Source organism: Panthera tigris, chromosome A3 (assembly GCF_018350195.1).
Source record: "Panthera tigris isolate Pti1 chromosome A3, P.tigris_Pti1_mat1.1, whole genome shotgun sequence".
Taxonomy (NCBI): domain Eukaryota; kingdom Metazoa; phylum Chordata; class Mammalia; order Carnivora; family Felidae; genus Panthera; species Panthera tigris.
The window spans coordinates 87010897-87033127 of NC_056662.1; the positions used below are offsets into that span (position 1 = coordinate 87010897).

Below are 22231 nucleotides of genomic sequence, written 5' to 3' on the forward strand. Positions count from 1 at the left end.
TGGACACATTTTTTTAACAAGGGTGATCTCTTGGTCACTAATGCCATAGGAAATTGTGTATGTGGCAGTCATGGCCAGCTGCCTAGACAATATCACCTCCCTTTCTTCCTTCCTAACAGAATCTCAATTTTGTCCAACATACAATGTGTCCAACAAAAAACCTGTGTTTCTGGGGCACCTGAGTGGCTCAGTCAGTAGGTGGCCGACTCTTGGTTTCGGCTCAGGTCAGGATCTCATGGTTCATGAGTTCAAGCCCCACATCAGGCTCTGAGCTGCCAGTGTGGAGCCTATTTGGCATTCATTTTCTCTCTCTCTCTCTCTCTCTCTCTCTCTCTCTCCCCCCACCCTTCCCCACTCTCTTTCTCTCTCAAAAATAAACTTTATTAAAAAAACCCAAAATCTACATTTCTCAGCATTCCCTGAAGCTAGAAGCAACCATATGATACAGTCCTAGTCAATAACGTGCAAGTATCAATCTGCTGGGAATTTTTTGGAAGCTCTAATTTCCTGATAGAAATGCTACTCCTTCTCCCTCACCACTTCCTCCTCCTCTCTGAATAGAAGGTAGTTGAGAGATAAGAAATGGAGTATCTGGTTTGCAAACTTTCAAGAGAAAGAATCCCACTGAATACATCAGAGCAGAGAGATAGAAGGAGCCCAGTCTACTGGTGCCATAATGAGCTACTGTGTAAATCCCAGACTCTGACTTTGGAACTTTCTAGGTAAGGGAATAAATCCCTATTGGACTAAGCTACTGTGGTTGGGTTTCTGTTTCATGAAGTGGAGGCAACCCTTAATCAATATAGACACACAGACAGAAGTGTTTCCTGTCCAATATCACTTTGAAATTGGAAGGATAAACACAGGTGCTTGTTACAGGACCTTTCTCAACATTTTCTGTCCTAGGTACCTGATGATGCTTCAAGAGGGGGTAGAATACAGGGTCCTCAAATTCTCTTGACCATGGAAACTTTTATTTCATGTTACATTTCTTGAGAATAGTGTTTTACCAGATATACATTGGAAAGCAGTGTTTCAGGTGCATTTCTCTCTCTCTCCTGAACTAAGAAAAAAACATGCCTTTCTAGAGCAATACAAATATAAATTCTTAGAAAAAGTTAAAACATTGTAACTTTGCATACTGGGTTGAATAGTTATCTCCCTGAAATTCATGTCTCCCTGGAACCTGTGAATGTGACCTTATTTAGCAATAGGGTATTTGTAGAAAATTAAGAATAATTCATAGTGGATTAGGATGGGCCCTAAATCCAACGATGGGGGACTTTATAAGGAGAGGGAGATTTGGGTATAAAGAAACACAGAGGACACACAGGCACAGAGGAGAAGCCTATGTGATGATGGGGGCAGAGATTGGAGTCATGTGGCTGCAAGCCAAGGATACCAAAGACTGCTGCTAACCACCAGAAGTCAGGAACAGGCAAGGAAGGATTCTTCCTTTACAACCTCCAGAAGGAGCACGGCCCAATGGAAACCTTGATTCCAGATGTCTACCCTCCAGAACTATGAACAAATACATCTACAGTTGTAAGCCATCCAGTTTGTAGTACTTTGTTAAGGCAGCCCTAGGGAACTAATATGCTTTGTGATGCTGTAATTGTAATAAAGTTTAAATCATTGTAAATTTGTCTCTGTGTCCAGGATGAGGATGAAGCGTCAACATGGGTGGAGGCCTGGCTCAGCCCCACCCGTCTCCTTTACCATATTTAAGATTCTTACAAGGAACTTACATTCTTCCTGTCTTTTTCCCTTGAAACCAAATAGGATCTTGAAAACTGTAACATTAAAAAAGGGAGAAGTTGACATTTAGAAAGAAAGGTCCTGGACAGCCACCGCAGTACCCTAAGCTCCACAGAGGCAGCACTGGGGCAAGTGAGAGCCAGACGGGTACTGGGAGGCTCTGCCACATTGAGGAAAATAATTAAACATGGGCAAAGGAGATCCTAAGAAGCCCAGAGGCAAAATGTCATCATATGCAAACTTGCAGAGAGGAGCACAGGAAGAATCACCTAGATGCTTCAGTCAGCTCAGAATTTTCTAAGGAGTGCTCAGAGAGGTGGAGGCCCATGTGCTCAAAAGAAAGGAAAATGTGAAGACCTGGTAAAGGCAGACAAAGCCCGTTATAAAAGAGTAAATGAAAACTTACATCCCCCTCTAAAGAAGAAACAAAAAAGAAGTTCAAGGATCCCAATGCACCTAAGAAGCCTCCTTCGGCCTTTTTCTTGTTTGGTTCTGAGTATCACCCAAAAACCAAAGGAGAATATCCTGGCCTATCCGTTGGTGATGCCGCAAAGAAACTGGAGAGGTGTGGAATAACGCTGCCGCAGAGAACACGCATCCTTATGAAAAGAAGGCTGCTAAGCTGAAGGAAAAATATAAAAAGACTATTGCTGCATACTGAGCCAAAGGAAAGCCTGACACAGCAAAAAAGGGAGTCGTCAGGGCTGAAAAAAAGCAAGAAAAAGATGGAAGACAAGGAAGATAAGAGAGGAAGATGAAGAAGATGAACAAGTTCATCCCGGCGTAGTTTTTTGTTCTGGTCTATAAAACATTTAACCCCTCCCCCTTCCTGTACACAGCTCACTCCTTTTAAAGAAAAAAACTGGAATGTAAGACTGTGTAATATTTGTTTTTAAACTGTACAGGGTCTTTTTTTTTTTTTTTTTTTTGTATAGTTAACACACTACCGAATGTGTCTTCAGGTAGACCTATCCTGGTGGTATCTTCAATAGCCACTAACTTTGCCTGGTCGGTATGGGGGTTGTAAACTGGCATGGAAATTGAAAGCAGGTTCCTGTTGGTGCATAGCATTAATTAGTTATATATGGCGATGGTAGTCTGATGCAGTTTATACAAAATAATTGTTGTTCTTGGGGCGCCTGAGTGGCTCAGTTGGTTAAGTGTCTGACATCAGCTCAGGTCATGATCTCATGGTTCATGGGTTCCATCCCTGCATTGGGCTCTATGCTAACAGGTCAGAACCTGGAGCCTGCTTCAGATTCTGTGTCTCCTTCTGTCTCTGGCCCTCCCCTGTTCTCTCTTTATCTCTCAAAAATAAATAAACATTAAAAAACTGTTGTTGTATTAACTGAGTACCACTCTGTAATTGCAAAAAAAAAAAAAAGTTGTAGCTATTTTGTTGACATTCTGAATGCTTCTAATACAATTTTTTTTTTTTTTTGAAGGGAGGGAGGACGGATGGACAGAAAATCCTGAAGAACAACTTTTCAGCAACCCTGGATTTGCCAGTAATTATGGCCTCACCTTGGGTCAGAGTCTTGTCTTCTCTCGGTTTCATCTGTGTGCTCTCTAGAACTCCAGGGGTGGACTGGAGGGTCTGCCTGGCTCCTTCTGCTTTGACATGCCAGAATTCCAGTGGGAGCATTTCTCATATATAGGAACATCTGATGCATGTTTCTCAGAAATAAAGAATTGCAGCCCCTTGCTAATGGTTGGGGCTCCTTTTAGAGCTTTCCTGAGTTCATTTATATGCAAGAATATTACTTCCTAGGATATTATAACTGAACAAGAGAAAAGACTGAAGTGTTATGCTTGGTGTAATGTTTGCCTTGGCATATTGGACGTTCTTAGAGAGGACTGGTTCTCTAGAGAAAGGCGTAATACTAATTACCAGGATAATGATGACTGTGTATCTCCTTTTCCCACCCTCAAGAGAAACTCACACTTATAAAGCTAACTAAATTGGGGCACCTCAGTAGCTCAGTCAGTTAAGCACCCAACTCTTGACTTCAGCTCAGGTCATGATCTCACGGTGCGTAAGTTCAAGCTCCACGTTGGTCTCTGCACTGACAGTATGAGGCCTGCTTGGGATTCTTTCTCCTCGTCTCTCTCTGACCCTCCCCTGCTCTCTCCCTCTCAAATAAACTTTTAAAAAATGATAAAAAAAAAAATAAAGCTAAGTAAATTACTCCCATTACAAAAGATGTCTGTATTTTACCAACAAGTTTACTAAGAATTTCCTTTAACACTAACAGTGTAGCAAAGAGCTCAACCTACTCTCCAGTCTAAACAACCCCACATCCTTGAGACTTTCTTCATATGCACTACTTTCCATCTATAAGACCATGGTCTAGCAGACCATGTAGGCTGCTTTTTCCTGAACCCCAGCTACTTGTCATCATAGGTTGTAAGGGTGAAAAACAACACAGCGCAATACTCTTGAAACTGACCAACACAGAGTAAGTTTAGGAAAGGAATACATCTTGGAGCCCGAAGGTTGTGTTGTCAATGTATCCTATAGGTTACCAGAAATTCAGGGGTGAAAATAAAGAATCCCTGCTTTGCACAAGGATGCACAAGACACAATGTCTTTGTAAGGTGCATCACAATATTATAATTATCAGACACTAATATTTTTAGCATTTTAAATGCATATAGCCCTTGCCAAAAATGGTTTGAGAATGCAAAAGAGACTATAAATTCTGTAAGATGCACAGAATTGGACGTTGACTTATGGACATTTGCAATATAATTTGTGCTTAGCAAGGACACCAAAACCTTAAAATAACATCTCCATAATTCTCTAAGTATATCAATAGCCCTACTGACAACCATATTTACAACAAAGGAGAAAAATAAACCAAAAGAGTAAATTGGGTTTTTAAACTGTTCATCTATGTAGCATTACCTAGAAATAAGTTTTCCTCATCTAAATAATGAGATTAATAATACTTGACCTTATACAATTGTTGCGATTAGAGTTTTAATAATAAATACAAAAACACAGCACTGTCTTAGCCCAAGTTGCCATAACAAAATACTATAGGCTGGGTAACTTATAAACAACAGAGATTTATTTCTCACAGTTCTGGAGGCCGGGAAGTCCAAGATCAAGGCACCAGCAGATTTGGTGTCTGGTGAGAGCCTGCTTTCCAGTTTATAGACCACTGTCTTCTCACTGTCCTCACATAGCAGAAGGGGCAAGGGAGATCTCTGAGGTCTCTTTTATTTATTTATTTTTTAAATGTTCATTTTTGAGAGAGAGAGAGAGAGAGAGAGAGAGAGAGAGAGAGAGAGAATGAACGAGTAGGGGAGGGGCAGAGAGAGAGGGAGACACAGAATCTGAAGCAGGCTCCAGGTTCCATGCTGTCAGCAAAGAGCCCGAAGCGGGGCCTGAACCCACAAATCATGAGATCATGACCGAGCCAAAGTCAGATGCTTAACCAACTGAGCCACCCAGGCACCCCTCTGAGATCTCTTTTATAATGTCATTAATCTCATTATTGCAGAGCCCTCATGACTTAATCATCTCCAAAGGCGCCACCTCCAAATACCATTGTATTAGGGATTAGATTTCAATGTATGAATTCTGGAGAGGCATTAACATTCAGTCTATAACAAATCATTAACACAGCCTGATATGTAGAAAGTGCTCAATAAATTTTAGCTACTACTATTATGATGGAGCCAAGTGAAAGATTTGGGATATGTTTTAGAAAATTAAGCCAATTGAATTTGCTGATAGATTGGATGGGAAAGTGAAGAAAATAGAGAGACCAAGAAAAATTCCAAGATTTTTGGTATGAACAACTGGGAGGATAATGTAATACAGAAAAAAGTGGGTTTGAGGAAAGAAATTAAGACTCTGCTAGGGTTGTTAGGCTTGATCTGAGTTACCTGTAAGACATCCATGTAGAAACGTCAAGGAGGCAGTTGGGAATACAAGTCTGTAGCCTCACTCACTGCTCAGCACCATTCAAAATAAGATCCCAAGACCAGCAGCCTCAGCATCACCCAGGAACTTGTTGGAAATATAGAATCTTAAGCCCTACCTCAGATCATTGGAACCAGAGTGTGCATTTTAACAAGATTCCCAAGTGATCTGTATGCACAATAAAGACTAAGTAGCACTAAGCTAGAGTTCTCAGAAAAAAGAGACCAGATGTAGCTTTAGACCAGAACCTAAAGCTAAGGCCTGGAAAAGCTCCCCTGGGGGAAGCGAGAATAGGGGGCCCAGGGTAGAGTCATGGGACTCTCCCACATTCAGAGGTCTAGTAGAGGTAAATGGAACTCCACAGAGGAAGAAAGAGAAACATCCAGTGAGGCAAGGGAAAACCAGGAGAGTGAAGGGTACCAGAAAGCCAGACAACAAAATGTTTCAAGAAGAGGTCCACTGTGTTGACAGCTGCTGATAGGTCAGTAAGATAAGAATAGAGAAGAGACCATTAGACTTGGCAATAAGGAGGTCACTAATGACCTTGACAAGAGCAGCCTCAGTAGCAGAGAGGGGACAAAAGCCCATGTGTAGACAGTGGGGAAGAGAAAGTGAGGCAGTGAGCAAGGCAGTTCTTGCAAGGAGTTTTGCTGAGAACATAAAAGAGAGAAATGGGGTAGTAGCAGGGGTACTTAGGGTAGGAGATACTAGAGCATGCCTGAATGCCAATGGGGATGTTGAAAGGCGGGGCGGGGGGGGGGGGTAGGGAGGAGCTGACAATGCAGAAAAAAGAATGACCAATTTCTGGAGTGGTGGTTTTGAGAAGGTACGAGGAAAGGGGGCCCAGATCCCAGAGAAAGGATGGTGCCTAATAAAAGCAGGACCACTCAGCTCATTGCTTCTGTCTTTCAATGAAATTGGAGGCACCTAGCAAGATGTATGGGAGTGGGAGGAGAGGATATTTTTTTTAAAAGAGGAGTGAAATACTCATTTTGGAGAGTGGGAAAGTGAATGTCTCAGGATTACCACGTAGTACAGAGTACTTTTTTGAGATTTTTGGCCAGGCATTGAAGAAAACCCACACTTTCCTATAACATGCTTCATTCCCCGCCCCCCTCAAATGTCCTCTTCTAATGTGTAAGCATGAATTATGAAAAAGTACATCTTCTCCGTCAATCCTTATTTTTCCTGTGGCAGTTTATTATGTTAAAGGTCACCATCAGCAGAGCAAGCCTAGACAAAGGAGTCATCTCAGAGCCACAGGAAGATGGTGATATGGAAGGACAGAAGGCTTCTGTCCCCTCCATGAGATGCATGGCTGGGGGTAATGCAGGAATTAATGACATGAAAACACAAGATGTTTCAAGAAAGGAAGTTTTCCTTCTCTTCTCACAATGCCCCAAGAACTACTAGGAGATCTCTCATGAGACTAGCACTTTCATAAACAACACCATATACTGTTAATTGCCTTTAATTGAGTTTTGAACAAGCCCAAAGTCACTAATGCCTCCTTGGTTACCTTCCTTCCTCCTTGGAAGCCAAGCTCATTGAACAATCCCATAATTCTTTGCAGGATTCCCTAATCCAGCTACATGAAGCCCATTTCTGTGATCCAAAAATAAAAAATCCAAAGGCTCACTCTCCTCTGAGCTCACTGTTCTCTCACAGCACACATCCCACATACTCAGGGCCTTGGCACAGTGTAGATAGCCTCTGTACAACCTACGGCCACTTCCATCTACTTGGAAGCCCACGGCTCCCAACTGGACAGACTTCCCATCAGCCCCCTTGTGGCTATCCTCCATCACTCTTTCTTGGTCATTCCCCTCACTCACGGATGACTTCACCATCTTCCCCTGGGTCACTAGGCCTTCTGATTCCTGATGACTTCAACATTCACTCCCATGCGGTGATACACCCAACACCCAGCCTCACATTTCCTTGGCCTCTCATGCCAGCCATGTCTCCTTCTACCCCAGTCTCAGTCATCTACTCCCATGGTTATATACCCTAGATCTTGCTGCCGCCAATAAGTGCACCATTTCCAACATCTGGATTTTACATCCTCCTCCTTGACCATCTCCTTCTAGCCCATCTACTCTGATTCTCCAATGTCTCTGTGAACGTCTGCTCATTTTTTCACTATCTAGCCTCAAACTCCACTCTTCACATTCTTCCTTATCTTGCTTACATTAACTAGCTCCACTAGGTAATAATCCCCTTGCAAAATACCTCAAATTCCTCTTTTCCATTCTCCTCCGCTGTTCTCACCTCAAAGAGCCCTACCTTTGGTCAAATGCTATAAGGCCTTGCTTCCAGTATACATCTGAATAGTTGACCTTTGCACACAGCTGTGCAAACTAGACTTATTTCAAAACTCTCTCTACACCCTTTCAAATTATTTCTAAATATTACCAAACAGCCTGCCCTTCCTTGGTGTAGACTCTTCAAGGAGATTGTTTCCTACTTTCTCACCTCTCCTCAAATACCCACATTGGCCTCTTCTCTCTTACTAGAATGTAATCTCCTAGTTCACAGAGGCATGCCCAGCACTTGGAACAGTAGATGGACATAGAGGGTGTTAAGTAAACACTTGTCAACTGACTAATTGATACTCATAGTCAAACCATAATAAATTTACCTACTACTGTGATAAATTATTCATTGTTGCTAATATACCTCAATCACATTAAACATTTTTATTGCTATAAAATGTACATAGCATAAAATTTATTATCTCAACCATTTAAAAAAATTTTTTTGAACATTTATTCCTTTTTTGAGAGACAGAGAGAGACAGTGTGAGTTGGGGAATGACAGAGACAGAGGGAGACACAGAATTTAAAGCAGGCTCCAAGCTCTGAGCTGTTAGCACAGAGCCCGACACGGGGCTTGAACTCACAAACTGTGAGATCATGACTTGAGCTGAAGTCAGACGCTTAACCCACTGAGCCACCCAGGTGCCCCAACCATCTTAATCATTTTTAAGTGTACCATCCATTCATAATGTTGTGTAACCATCACATCTCTAGATCTCTTTTCATCTTGTAAAACTGGAACTCTATACCCATTAAACATTAAGGCATTAGAAAATTTCCCCCACCCAGACCCTGGCTACCACCATGTTACTTTGTTTCTATGATTTTGACTACTCTAAGTACCTCATATAAGTGAAACCATAGTGTATTTGTCTTCCTGCGACTGGCTTATTTCATTTAGTGATATCCTCAAGGTTCATCCTTATTACAGTATATGTCAGAATTCATATATATATATATATATGTATATATATATATATCTGTATATATATATCTGTATATATATATACAGATATATATATATCTGTATATATACCTGTATATATATCTGTATGTATATATATATATATATATATATATATATATATATATATATATATATACACACACACACACACCATGTTTTCCTTGTCCATTCATCCATTTATGGCCACTTGAGTTGCTTCTGTGTTTTAGCTATTGTGAAAATGCTTCTATGAACATGGGTATACAAATATCTCTTTGAGTCCCTATATCAATCAAATTTAAATACATTTTCTTGGGGCGCCTGGGTGGCTCAGTCGGTTGGGCGTCCGACTTCGGCTCAGGTCATGATCTCGCGGTCTGTGAGTTCGAGCCCCGCATCGGGCTCTGTACTGACAGCTCAGAGCCTGGAGCCTGTTTCAGATTCTGTGTCTCCCTCTCTCTCTGACCTTCCCCCATTCATGCTCTGTCTCTCTGTCTCAAAAATGAATAAACGTTAAAAAAAAATTTAAATACATTTTCTTGAACGTTTATGTAACTCTCCTTTCCCTTCTGCCCAAAAATTAACAGAAGGGGTGATCCGGGCCAAACATCTATTTTAAAGAAATATTTACTGAACTAAATGTATAAAGACCAGTACTTGGATTAAAAAAAAAAAAAAGGATCAATATTATAGCTGTTTTCCTCCTTTCCTCCATCAGTTCCTAAGGGGGTAGTTACTCATAATGTAAACCACAAAATCTTCCAGGGAAGAGCTCAAGAAGCAGCCTGGGTAGGAGGGAAGGATGAGATACCCTAGCTCCTGACTTCACCCCCTCCAGCCCTTCCATATTACCTTCCTCTTAGGCAACTCTCCCTACATCCCCCCATATGGCTCCTCTCCACCCCCATTATGCTTCTGCTCCCCCTTTGAGACTAAAGAAATATCCCTTCCCCTGTTTGTTAGAATGGCAGAAACTTGCAGACATTTAAAAGACAAGAAACAACCAAAAAGATACTGTGGCATTCAAGCACATGAAAAGATGCTCGGAGTCATTGACATTAGGGAAATGCAAATTAACACCACAATGAGATACTACCCATATCTATCATAATAGCTAGAATTTAAAAAAACAAACTAGCAATACCAAGTTTAGAGCAACTAGAACTCATACATTGCTGGTGGGGATGCAAAATGGGGTACATTTTAGAACCAGTTTGGCAGTTTCTTATAAAGTTAAGAATACACTTACCATACTACGATGGAATCCCACTCCTAGGTACTTATTTACCCGAAAGAATGGAAATACACAAAAATCCGTAAGGCAATATGTACAGTGGCTTTATTCATAATCATCAAAAACTGGAAACAACCCAAATGTCTTTTAACGGGTAGATAGCTAAAGAAACTGGTATAGCCATCCAAAGAAATATTACGCAGCAATCAAAAGAAATAAACTGTTAATATTTGTAACAACATGGATTAATCTCAAAAAGATTATACAAAGTGAAAGAAGTTGGACACAAAAGACTACACTGCATGATCCCATTTATTGGACATTCTGGATAAGGCAAAACCAGATGGGTGGTTATCAAGGGCCATGGGTGGATGGCGGAGATTTACTACAAAGGGGCACATGGGAAATTTATTCTATCTTGATTGTGGTGGTTGTTACATGAATGTCTATATTTGTCAAAATTCATAGAACAATACATCTAAGAATAGTGAATTGTACTATATGATGTTTATTATAGCTCAATAAGCTTGACTTTAAAAAGCACAGCAAATAAATTAAAAAGTCACCTTCTTTTGCATAATACAGGGGACACAAAAGTAAATTATGTAAATTATACTAGCAACACAAACAGCATCAGAACAAATCATTTTTACAGAACTGGTTTCTGATCCTACAGAAGCAGCACTCTAGCCTTGAAAAAGCCCATATTTATATACTACCTTGCCTCATACTCCTGTCAGGGTACCATCTGGGAGTTGGGCAGTCATTCATCTCAGCCCTCCTTGAACAGGGCAAAAGGACCTCACCCCAAATCCACAACCACCTGGGCCCTCTTATTGGCAGAAACAAAATGACTCATCCTGAAAGAGCCCACCCTTGCTGCCTCATCCACGTACCTCAGCCATACCACCTTACAGGCACAGAAGCAAAAATACCAGTAAACTGTGGGATGACATACCATGGTAATTACAAAACGAGACTGGAGACCTTCTTTCTCAAACTCTAACTCTGAAAGACTATTTTAGCAGGTAAAAGATAACGGAGAACCTCAAATAGGAGAGACACCAAGATAGTTATAGATCAGCATGTAGACTTGCTCCGCAAATAGAAACGCTGCTTTCTTGGCTTTGCTCCTCATTTCCCAACAGACTTGACCTTTCTGGGGATGCACCCACCCATCCATAAAATCCTGATGAACCCGACTCAGCAATGGAAACAAGGCTCCTTTGCATAAATAAGCTAGAGATCTGCTTTATAACATTGTCTACTTAATTAAGTATTGCTTCCTGGATGTCCCAGTTGCAGAATCTATGGATTTTTATCCCATTATTATAAATTAATAGATTTGTCCTTTAACAATACTCTCTAGCTATTTTCATTTTGTATTTGAAGTTAACTAATGTTTAACATCATGGTTAAGATGAAAGTCTCCAATCTTAATAAAACAGCAAAGAGTATAAAACAGTAGAAATTTTTAATTATGGAAAAATTTGAAAATATGCAAAATTAGAGAGCATTCTATATAATGAACTCCAAGTAACCATCACCTAGCTTCAGAGTAGATTACAATTTTCCTGAGTGTCTGGGCCATGCCTCTTGTTCCAGTGTGATTATTAAGAGCACCTCCGTTCACTCTAAAAAGTGCCAGTTTAGATAACAGATTATACCCAACCTCAACAATTAGCAATTTGTAGTCCATCCCAATCCACTCATCTCCCAATAAAAAAGATTTTGAGATAAATCATAGACGGTGTTATCATTTGATCCATAAATATAATACACTTTGAAAAGCAGATTTTAATTCTTTGACATCCTTAATCTTGATAGATATTCAGTATAACAAGTACAGGCTTCAAACAGTTGGCAACAGTTTTCACAGCTTGCAACTTTAACAGTTAAGATATATAAAGCAGGAGCCCCCAGACTGTGTTCTGTCTCAATGATCATTGCTAAGGCTGAAAAATGAAGCAATAATCTCCAAATTCGATGGAAACATAGAGGCAACTGAAACTTCTTGTCCATCATAACTCCAGATTTACTTTCTGAACAAAGAACCTTTGGTACCCACAAATCCTTCCTTCTCAACCAGGTTTAAAAAAAAAGCTAGCAGTCCCTTTCCCTGGAGGATGCACACTGTTAGTGAGTTCACTAACTTTCTGTATCTAAATCGAGTACTGGCAACTCTGACATATGATCTCCCTAGCACCTGGGCAATAACTACAACCCAGGGTCCCTAGAGAAGCTTCTGTCTTCTCTTAGCCCTCATTTTATCCCGAGCTCTTTTAGACTATTAGCCAAACCCTTCTAATTTGCCATTTGCCCTTTTCTGAATAGAAACAACTGAGCTTGTTAGAACTGTACATAAGCTAAGAGTCATTCATTTTAGAGTGGAGTAGAAGGATGCTTCCGTATTTCTGCACTATTCTAGATGTAAGAAGATACTGGAATTGAGCTGATACGTACTGCACACATCTGAAGTCGTTTTCACAACAAAGAAGAGCAAACTTCACTAGAGTTTGAATTTAAATCATGTCATTGCCACTAGTTTATTCTATTGCTACCATGCATGGCTTGATGAAAACTAATGACTGTGGCTTCTAATTCAAGATGGCAGGCCTAATCCCACCTATCCCTATGTTCCTCTCTCTCTCCTAAGTCTCCAGTTAAATTGATCATAAGGGAAGAAAAATGCACAACCCTACAATGATGAAGTAAAAGCAGGTGGTTATCAGAGGAGAGATTTCAACAACTTTCTGGAGGACAAAAAGCAGATGGAGAACTGGTGACTAATGTTTGAAGCAAAAGAAGCCTCAGCCCAAATTTCAGGCAGAGGATGCTGGAGCCAAGGAAGCAGATGATCTGTGGCAGAGCCTTGAAGGTGTCCTATACTCTGATATGGCAGGCATGATAAAGGGCAGGAAGAAAAAAGAGACTGAATAAAGGGGTGCAAACTGCACATCTCCGTGGAGCAGCAGGCCCCCCCACCAGCCGCTTCTCCTGTGCTCAGTCACAGGACACGGCCCTGGCCAAGCGCTCAGCTATAGATCCCTCTGTATCTCAGAGGGATCTGGAGGGGTCTTACAGAAACTGCACCCTACAGGGGGTGAACCAGGGCAGCTGTGGTGGTGATGGTGTCCCCAGGGTCACTCTGTGTTTGCCACCTAGGGGCCCAAAGGCTGGAATATCCCCTGAAAAGGATATGAAATCCTAGCATATTACTTATTGTGCAGTGAACAATATCAACCCAGTTAATGAACAGTTTAAAAGTTTTCAGCTTTTAGAATCACCATAATTATAGACAAATCATAGATAGCAACTATGGCCATGGAACAGAATGAATATTTTATCAACTTTGATAATGCAAAAGTAAAGGGAAGCTAGAGGGAAGGAGGAAGCAGGGCAAGAAGAGGCGGTGGTAATAGCCTTATGTTATACACAGTAGAGAGTCAAATGACCTAGTCAATAGTCCATGGAGTGAAAAATCAGATTTTAATAAATGCATTGTCTGGAGCAGCAGGGATGACGAGAGAAAGACAGTGAGGAGATGTAGGCATGATGTAAATAAATTACATCCTTGACTTTCATGGCAGAAGATCACTAGACGATGATTGAAGTTGATAAATTCAGAAACAGCAGTGTATGCATATTATTTTGAGATACAGAGGGAACTACAGCAGAATGGGAAACACAGCTAAAAGCAGTTTGCCGTTATGTAGATAAGGATTTGGGGTGGGGCAGGGATTGTTGCTTTCTGTTAGAAGCCCTTCGGTCCTGTCTGATTTATTAACTATGCATATGCATTGCCTTAAAAACAGTTTAAAAGGCGGGGGGAAGGAGAAGAAGAAAGAAAACTAACAGTACGACTTATGGAAACGCAAGAAAGGAAGTCTCATGCACAGCACAGCACAGCACGAACAAGCATGGAATGGGTTAAGCTGCATAACTATGGTAACAGATGTAGCTAATTTGGGACACAAATGAGGGTGTTGGAAAGATCTAAGAGAAATGTGGTGCTAAGAGGGAAGACGAATAAATTCTAAATAAAGGACTGTTGAGATCATCTGTATGGATGCTCTGCCATCTGACACAGTAGAGGAAGAAAGAACTGTACATGCCCTCACTTTTCGAGTATCTTTTCACCATAAATTTTTAAAATCAAAAGTCAAGAGATTCTTATATGGACTCCATGCTGAGTAAAGAAAGCAAACATAACGAAATTCATAATAAAATATGGGCTGAAAATCATGTCCCTTGTTAAGTGAAATTCTGTCTTCATAAAGTCCCTTTGCATTTCAAAGTTAAATAACTTCACTTGCTCTTCGAGAAAAACAGTTTATAAATGACATTCAAATGCACACATATTGACCTTCCCTTCAATACAATGATTTGCAATGGAGTATATGCAGTTAAGTAACCCTTCCAAAATTCCACAGAAAATAATCAAAGGAATAGAAAAATAGGAAGAAATCTGCATCACTTCTGGTTACTGGGAAGGCTGCCATCCATGTGGCAGAACCTGTGAAGAAACGGCATCTTTGCAATATCAACTCTTCCCATCCAGAAACATGACATTCGATTTCTGAAATAGTGGTGGCTCATATGTTCTGTGAAAACGTCCACTTCATCAAGATTTTCATGTTAGGATATAATAATGCATAGTGTTATGATTTCAAATCTTCTCTGCTTTGTTACATATATCATTTCTAGTATTATTGTTTTTATCTTAATCAGGCTTGCTAGAAGTTTGTCTATTTGGTTGGCTTTCTGAAAGAAGCAACTTGCCAGATACAAAGTGGGGGGGCATGTAAGGTGGAGGAAAGAGGATGAGAAAGATGTGGAAGCTGGTGGGGAGCTGTGGAGAAGGGGCATGTCCAGAAAGATGCTTGGTCAGCCTACCTAGGATGTGGAGTATGAAGGAAGAAGATGTAAAGCAGATCTAAGCAAGGAATTTGGGCTTTATCCTGAAAGTAATGTTGAGATTTGCTTTGTTTCAGCAAGATCACTGTGGATTGATGGAGTTCAAGTTGGATGTAGGGAAGACAAATGGGAGGCTCGTAGGGAAGACAAATGGGAGGCTCTGGAGTAACCCAAAGTTCTACCCAGGAGCAGTGTGGCTGATAAAACACAAACCCAAGCAAACTAGCCCAGGCAAGATGGAAGGCAACCTCATCAACATAGGAACCAATATCTAGCTGGGCCTCATGGAAGCTGCTAGAACTGGAATCGCTGTGGCCACCTCAGGAAAACCAAGTGGCTTCTTCTCTAAATTGGCGCGGGAAGTAGGGGGATGACCTATCACTATCATTGCATCATGTCTGTTTTGGTTTGTTGTTTTGTTTTGGGTTTGGCTTCTCTCTTTCTCTCTTTTTTTTCTTTTTTGGCCTCCTCACCCTGACTCCCTCTCTTATTTGGCCTAATATGGCCACCAGCTCTGAGATCCCAAGTCCTCACAAGTCCACACCTGGTTCAATCAGCTGTCTGCATGTGTTGGGGGGGGCGGTGCATGGGGTAGAGGATGTCAAATGATCCTTAGGGCTGTCACTCATAAAAGCCAGAGGCATTTGCTACTTGGCTTGGTAAGTTTTTTTCATCCACTTCAAGGCTTGGCTCAGGGAAGACCATTCCAGATATCATATGGAGCACTGATATTTGTTCTCTGGCAACCACATCCTAAATTCCCTAGCCTCTGGGTCTCACCCAGGTTGCTTGTGGGGTGACATCCAAGTACATTAGAGATATTTACTGCTGGGCCAGATGACATTTATTTATGTACTTATTTAACTTTATTTTCAGCTATACCTGTTGGGGTGAGTAGAACTGATATGGCTTGAAGCTGGCTATGTTAAAACCCCACTTTATCGGAGGCTCCCTCAGCACAAATCAAGATTGGGGGGGGGGCCAGATACCCAAAGTGGAAGGTGCTGATAAAGTTCTTAGAGTCTTTTAATACCCCCATGCTCTCCCAGACCACACCATAGCCCACTCAGGTTTGGTGCTTTGAGCCTGAGTATTATTCTAGGATTCAGCTGAGAGAACATTCCTTTTTCTGGGGAGTGCCCCTTATTGAATCATGGGCTGGTTGACGTTGGCTGGCACCATCTCTGCCATGTCTTCTGGAGAGTCCTTGAAGAATCTGGGCCCACTGTTTGTTATCTCCCTCCTCTCTACAACTAAAATAGATCTGTCTTCCTTTGCTTGGCATGTCCTGGTTTTAGCACTAAATGTCCCCCATCCCAGGAAAGCCATCAGGGCCCTAAGTAATACTGCATCAAATATAACCTGTGTGTAACATAATACAATATAAATGCATATGTCTATGATATGTATACATCAAAAGGAAAGCTATCAAAAACACAATTATAGTAGGAGACGGACATATTTCTTGTAATCTTTGACAGATCACTTAGGTACAAAGAAAAATAAAAATAGACTTGAATATAATCAATAAACTTGTTTTAATCTATACAATCCAACATTGTAGTGCACAGAGAATAGACTTTCTTTTCACCTCATTCAATAACATTGGCAAACCTCTCACATGTAGTTTATCATGGAAGATAGGCCTGGATGAATCTTTGCTGGAAGCTTGCCATTCCATAGGTGCTTTTTGAGTTTGGGGGACTTTGCTGCTGTTGTTGTTGTTGAAAACAGAGGCAGTTTTTGGTATTACTGTCTTAAAATTATTTCAGGCTAAAACTATGGCAGTCAAGGTATATAGAGTCAAATATTAGGGCTGCAATCTCTCTTCTAGAGAGTGAAAATTCTATTCCAAGAATCTTGGGTGTGTCCTTGCACACAGTGCAAAATGCTTAAACTAAACAATTATCTCTTTTGAAGAGAAATATTTCCATGGACCCAGGGTTGACCTACATCACTTTTATTAAATATGTGCACACATAAAGACCAGTTCTAAACACCTAGGCATTAATAGCTAGTTATATAACTAAAATACCAAAGCCAATTTACAAGCACATGTAATTATCAAACTTTAAAATGTCAAATTAATAAAATTAACTTTATACAACAGATAATATTGTTTTGCTAAGATTAAAACACCATTTGGGGCTTAACAGAAAGATCTAGTCTCAGGCCCAGTTACTACATGTTACCACTATCTGAATCCTGGCTTCAACGATACCAATGCAGACAACTCCTAAAGCATGTGTGCAAAACAATATTGATAACCTGAAAAATGTGTTTGCTACTTTAAGATAATCAGGTATCATAATTTAAAATTCTGCTAAAAACCACCCACCTAAGTGGGTGCCATTTCATACTAATAAAGATAATAATAATTGCTAACATTTATTGAACTTTACTGAAGACTTTACCAGTCTTTCACATATAATAGCTCTAATCCTTGTGATATCACTATGAAATTAATACCACATCTTTATCTCCATATTATCAAAAGAAGAAACTGAGAAACAGAGAGGTTGAGTTATTTGCCCAGGTTTCACAGCTAGTAAGTAGAAAAGCGAATTAGAAGTCAGTCTGGCTCCACCCAATCATTATGCCTAGTTACCTGTCTCATTGTTTTGGACATAAGGTAGTTATCACAGGTCACTAAATCTGTATTGCATACAGATCTAACCCAATTATTGCTGAAATCAGCAACAGCAACTCTGTCATTGTGTTTTCACTACAACACCTGCTGCTAATAAATGGCTACAGCCCAGTCCATATGAGGGCGGAACCAGCATGAGAGCATCATTCCTTGCCAACTCCTGGTCCCAGGAGTTGTTCCTTTGAGTTTGACAAGCCTGTGCCCTGTGTGGGCTCACCCTTCTCTCCATGTGCCTCTAATTAAACTCCTCGCTGCCTCATGACCTGAGCTACCAGGCCTGCCCCTGGTTCACATGGGAAGATGCAGAGGCAAACACAGGCCCCACCATGGGTTTTGGGGTTGCCATCAAGATAATCCAGAACACATTTTTATTGTTAAGATTATCACTGAAGAGGCAACTGGGTGGCTTAGTCGGTTAAGCGTCCGACTTTGGCTCAGTTCATGATCTCATTGTTCGTGAGTTCGAGCCCCGTGTCAGGCCTTGTGCTGACCGCTCAGAGCCTGAAGCCTGCTTCAGATTCTGTGTGTCTCTCTCTCTGCCTTCCTCTGCTCATGCTCTGTCTCTCTCTCTTAAATTATATAATAAACATTACAAAAATATTATCACTGAAGTAAAACTGCTAATTTTAGAAAAGACACAGATCCCTCAAAATGTATATATTCTCAGAACTCCAGGGGTCTGAGAGCCCCAAGAAGTAATATGAGTGCACACCAAGGAACACTATAAAAACAGCGGTATGAAAACCTCCTTGTGGCTGACAAGGACATGATTGAAGACATCATTCCAAACACTGTAATATTTGCAAGAAGTTCCTTTCTGCTCTTAGAATCAAGAATTGTTGTGCTTAACAAGTTTCTGTGTTTTATGTTCTAGATATGGGACATTTTGTTTCATGCTTTTTCTGCACAGCCCTCAGCACTATTTGTAATTATACATTCGTGTATATATACAAGGTTTTCTGATGAATGTCAGTTCCTTGCAATCATCTGTAACTGCTGTCAGAGCAGAGACCGTGTCTGTCCTTGCACCTTGCACAGAGCCTGGCACATAGTAAGTCCTGAGTGTTAAGTGAACAAATGAGTGAATGAATCAATGAATAAATAGAACATATGAACCATGGATTGGTCAGATCCCCTTTTTCCATGAAATGCTCGAAAGTTTAGTGCTGGATTTATTTCCCCGCTTAGCAAGTGTAGCGGGTCTCATGCTTGTATTTTTGTATTAGCTTCATTCTTAATACCATTTTATACCTCTACCCTTAGTCTTGTTTTTTCTTTCTCATTTACTTCTAAGTTAGTCTCCCTTGCTATGATTTATGAAGGCCTGTAAATGGTCTTAAAGTTCTTGTGATAAATATATTTATTGAAGTCTTTTATATATATACATATATATACATATTTAAAGCCTTAACACTAAACTTTCTCCCAACAAACATATTTGATCACCTGTAGGCTCTTAAGAATAGCTGTAATTTGCTAATTCCAGCACCTTACTAACATTTAAGGCAAATTCAACCCAAGACTAGAAACAACATGTAGTGCGTCATTTCAGGCAGTGTTGTATATTCTGAATGTAACAGGCAGATTTCTAATAAGGCTAGGCAATTGGACAAGAAAGAATAAACGGCTTGCCACAAAAATGTATGGATTTGGGATCAAGGAATGATTTATCTCTAGTGGTTCTCCAAAATATATTGAAATTCTAATAATAAAAGGTTTGCTATTGGGGGTGGGGAGATGAGCAGCAGGGAGAGACAGGGAGGCAGGGCTGGGCATGATCTTGGTCCATATGCACTGACAAAAGTCTGATCACCTTACAGAATGAAGGTAGAATGCTATAATCCAAATATCCAACAGTCTAAACCCCTTTGTAAAGTCTGTATCATGTGCTATTCATAGGCTTGCGGCTGGAGTGACTTGCAAGTCTGAAACTTCAGTTTCTGCTCTGCTCTCACTCTTTTAAAGTACTTTCACTTCATATGTGGACCATTTTTCATTTCTCAAAAATGAAATCCAATGTTTAAATCCATTTAACAAAGACACCCCTTGCTGCACAAGTTAAACATGCATCCCATGTACCTCAACTAGACCCACACACTAGGCGTGAAAGGAGGTGGGTCTGCCCTCTCCGGTCACTTCCTCCCATCAGGGCATCAGACCAACCCCTCCTTGGGGCTTAGTCAGGAAGCACAAGATGTCCATTTAACAAACTGAGACTTGATTTCTATTATTTATAAGGCTCATTTGAGTCAGTTGAACCTTAGACGACAAACAGCAAGAGGGAAGAGTGGGTGTAAAGAAACAGATGGGTAATAATCATATGTCACAGATACATAACAATTTTTAAAAGAATTTGATAGGGTGTGGGCTGGGGCTTCCCTCCCCCCCCCCCTTCCCTTCTGTCTCCCTCTCTCTCTCTCCTGGGGCTTTCTGTCTTTCTCTTTCTCTTTGGGAAGGGGTGGAGATTACAGAAGAAAAGGAAGGGGGAGAAAAAGCAAGACAATAGGCTAGACAGAGCGCCTGATCGGCATCCTAAAGCAGTATGCCCCGCCCTACCCCCCAACACCTGGTAGCTCAGTGGTCGCGATTTCAAAACTGGCAGACGCTCCCCATCCTCCCCACTCCACCCCCACCTCCCCGAGCCAGGGTGGCCTCCAACCCGGAGGCGGGAGGAGAGGGAAGGCAGAAAAAAGAGAGGGGAGGGAAGATGGAAGCTAAGAGAGGAGGAACAGACTGGCAAGACCTCTTGGGGGCAGTGGCTTTTTATCCCTCCAAAGTGGTGGAGTCGCACAAAAATCCAAGTCCAATGGGGCCCACTCACGTGCCAGCTCCCCTGCTCCAAATGCAGGCGGCTGCCGACACCGACACCGCGCCTGCTGGCCCCGCAGCTGCGGCACAATGCCCCGCCTCGAGCCTTAGCTACGCCCGGGGGAACGCGCCCAGCCCGCCGAGCACCCCGCACGGCTCCCCGGGAGGGCGTCGGCTGAGCAGGAAGGGAAGGGAGGGGCGGCCCCCGCGAGGCAACAACGCTTGCCACCCGCCAGCCCGGACCCCAGAAGAAAGCCCCACCTGTCAGGCGTGGCGCTCGGAGCGAGGGCATCCAACCATCCTCATGCAGAGGCCAACGCCAGTTAGCCCCGCTTTCCAAACAACCTCCAACGTTACATCGTCAACAGAAACCTTTAGGCATGAAACACACAGCCGCCGGGAAGGGTGAATCGCAGACACCCACACTAGCAGACGCTCACCAATCTGGACCAACCAGCTCTCTCACGGTGGAGGGATGCTGTAGGGGTCTCAAATTCCATTAAAAGAAACAAAACCAAGGCAAAAGCCATGGTACTCATTGCCAAGACGGGCTTACCTCCTGCACGGCATCTTATCCATTCCTGGTCTTCCACTGTGGGCTGTTGTTTTGCTTTGTTGTTGTTGTTGTTGTCTTTTGAGTGTCTGCTTAATGCACCCAGCTAATCTGCAGAGCAATGTTTTCTTCCCATCCTGCAGCCCCACACTTGTCAGAGCTGCCTGGAATTCCACCAGCAATGCAGCTTCTCCGCGTCAGTGGTAATTACAGACGACAGAGGCTGCTACTCCTTGACAAAAGGCTTTCGTTCCCGCTCGTCCCTTACAGCCCTGCCGTCAGAATTAAATCCATTTCCCGCACGAGGCTGGGAGGAAATGAGAGCTCTCCTGGCCGAGTGAGCTGACAAAAGGACGCTTGGCGGCGCCCACAGCGCCCCCTCTAGCGGGCCACTGCCCGGCTGCCCCAGGGCCGCGGTGCTGCAGTGCCCCCACCCGCAGCGCGCGCCGCCCGCGCTGCCGCAGTCCCGCCGCCCGGCCTCTGCTCACGTCCACTCCGGCACCACCAAGTGCCCGCAAGAGCCAAGAGCTAGGAAGAAAATCTGAAATGTGAACTCCCTTAAAGGATGTATCCTCCCTGGGATTAATAAAAGAAAAAAGTCTTGCAGCTGGAATATTTGTTGTCTGGGAAGGACATCTGCCTTTAGAAAATTAACTATTAGCGATTTTAATAGCAATTGTTGACCATTTGAATTCTGAGCCAAAATTATCCCTCTGCCAGCTCCATTTTCAACTAGAGCAAAATTTTTGTTGTGCTACTCTCTGGAACTGTGAGCCCAGCTCCTTCCAATTCTCATTACTTCCTCCTCTCGCCCCCTCTCCTCATCCCAGAGGGAACAGGTGTTCAGTGAATGGGGAAGGGGATGGAGAACAGAATACTTGGTTACAGTTTCAGACCTGCCAATAACTAGCTGTGTGACCTTGATGAAGTCACTTAACCTTTCTGGGCATTTACTCTGTAAAATGACAGTGTACCTAAGGCATCTCCCACTTCTACTTTCTGACAGTGTTTCTCAATATGCCCTCAGAGTAGGCATATCAAGTGGTTGCTTGGGACTTTAGACCCGCATAATCTCACCAGCTCCCCCAATCAGCATTTACTCTGTTTTTAAAA

General features: G+C 42.0%; 1 protein-coding gene and 1 pseudogene across 6 annotated transcripts in view; one reads left to right on the plus strand and one right to left on the minus strand.

The window, feature by feature from the left end:
* The window catches only part of ADD2 (adducin 2), a 104092-nt gene extending 82684 nt beyond the window's left edge, over nucleotides 1-21408 (minus strand). For 2 of the 6 annotated variants that reach the window (XM_042981668.1, XM_042981663.1), the window contains exon 1: nucleotides 20501-20563. The gene's annotated coding sequence lies outside the window, so the exon portion shown is untranslated. Of the gene's footprint in view, nucleotides 1-20500; nucleotides 20651-21121 lie in introns of those variants that run through there. The other 4 variants (XM_042981669.1, XM_042981667.1, XM_042981665.1 and 1 more) reach the window with 4 other exon arrangements.
* On the plus strand, nucleotides 1946-2565 carry LOC102957394 (annotated as a pseudogene).
* Nucleotides 21409-22231: the final 823 nt, after the last annotated feature.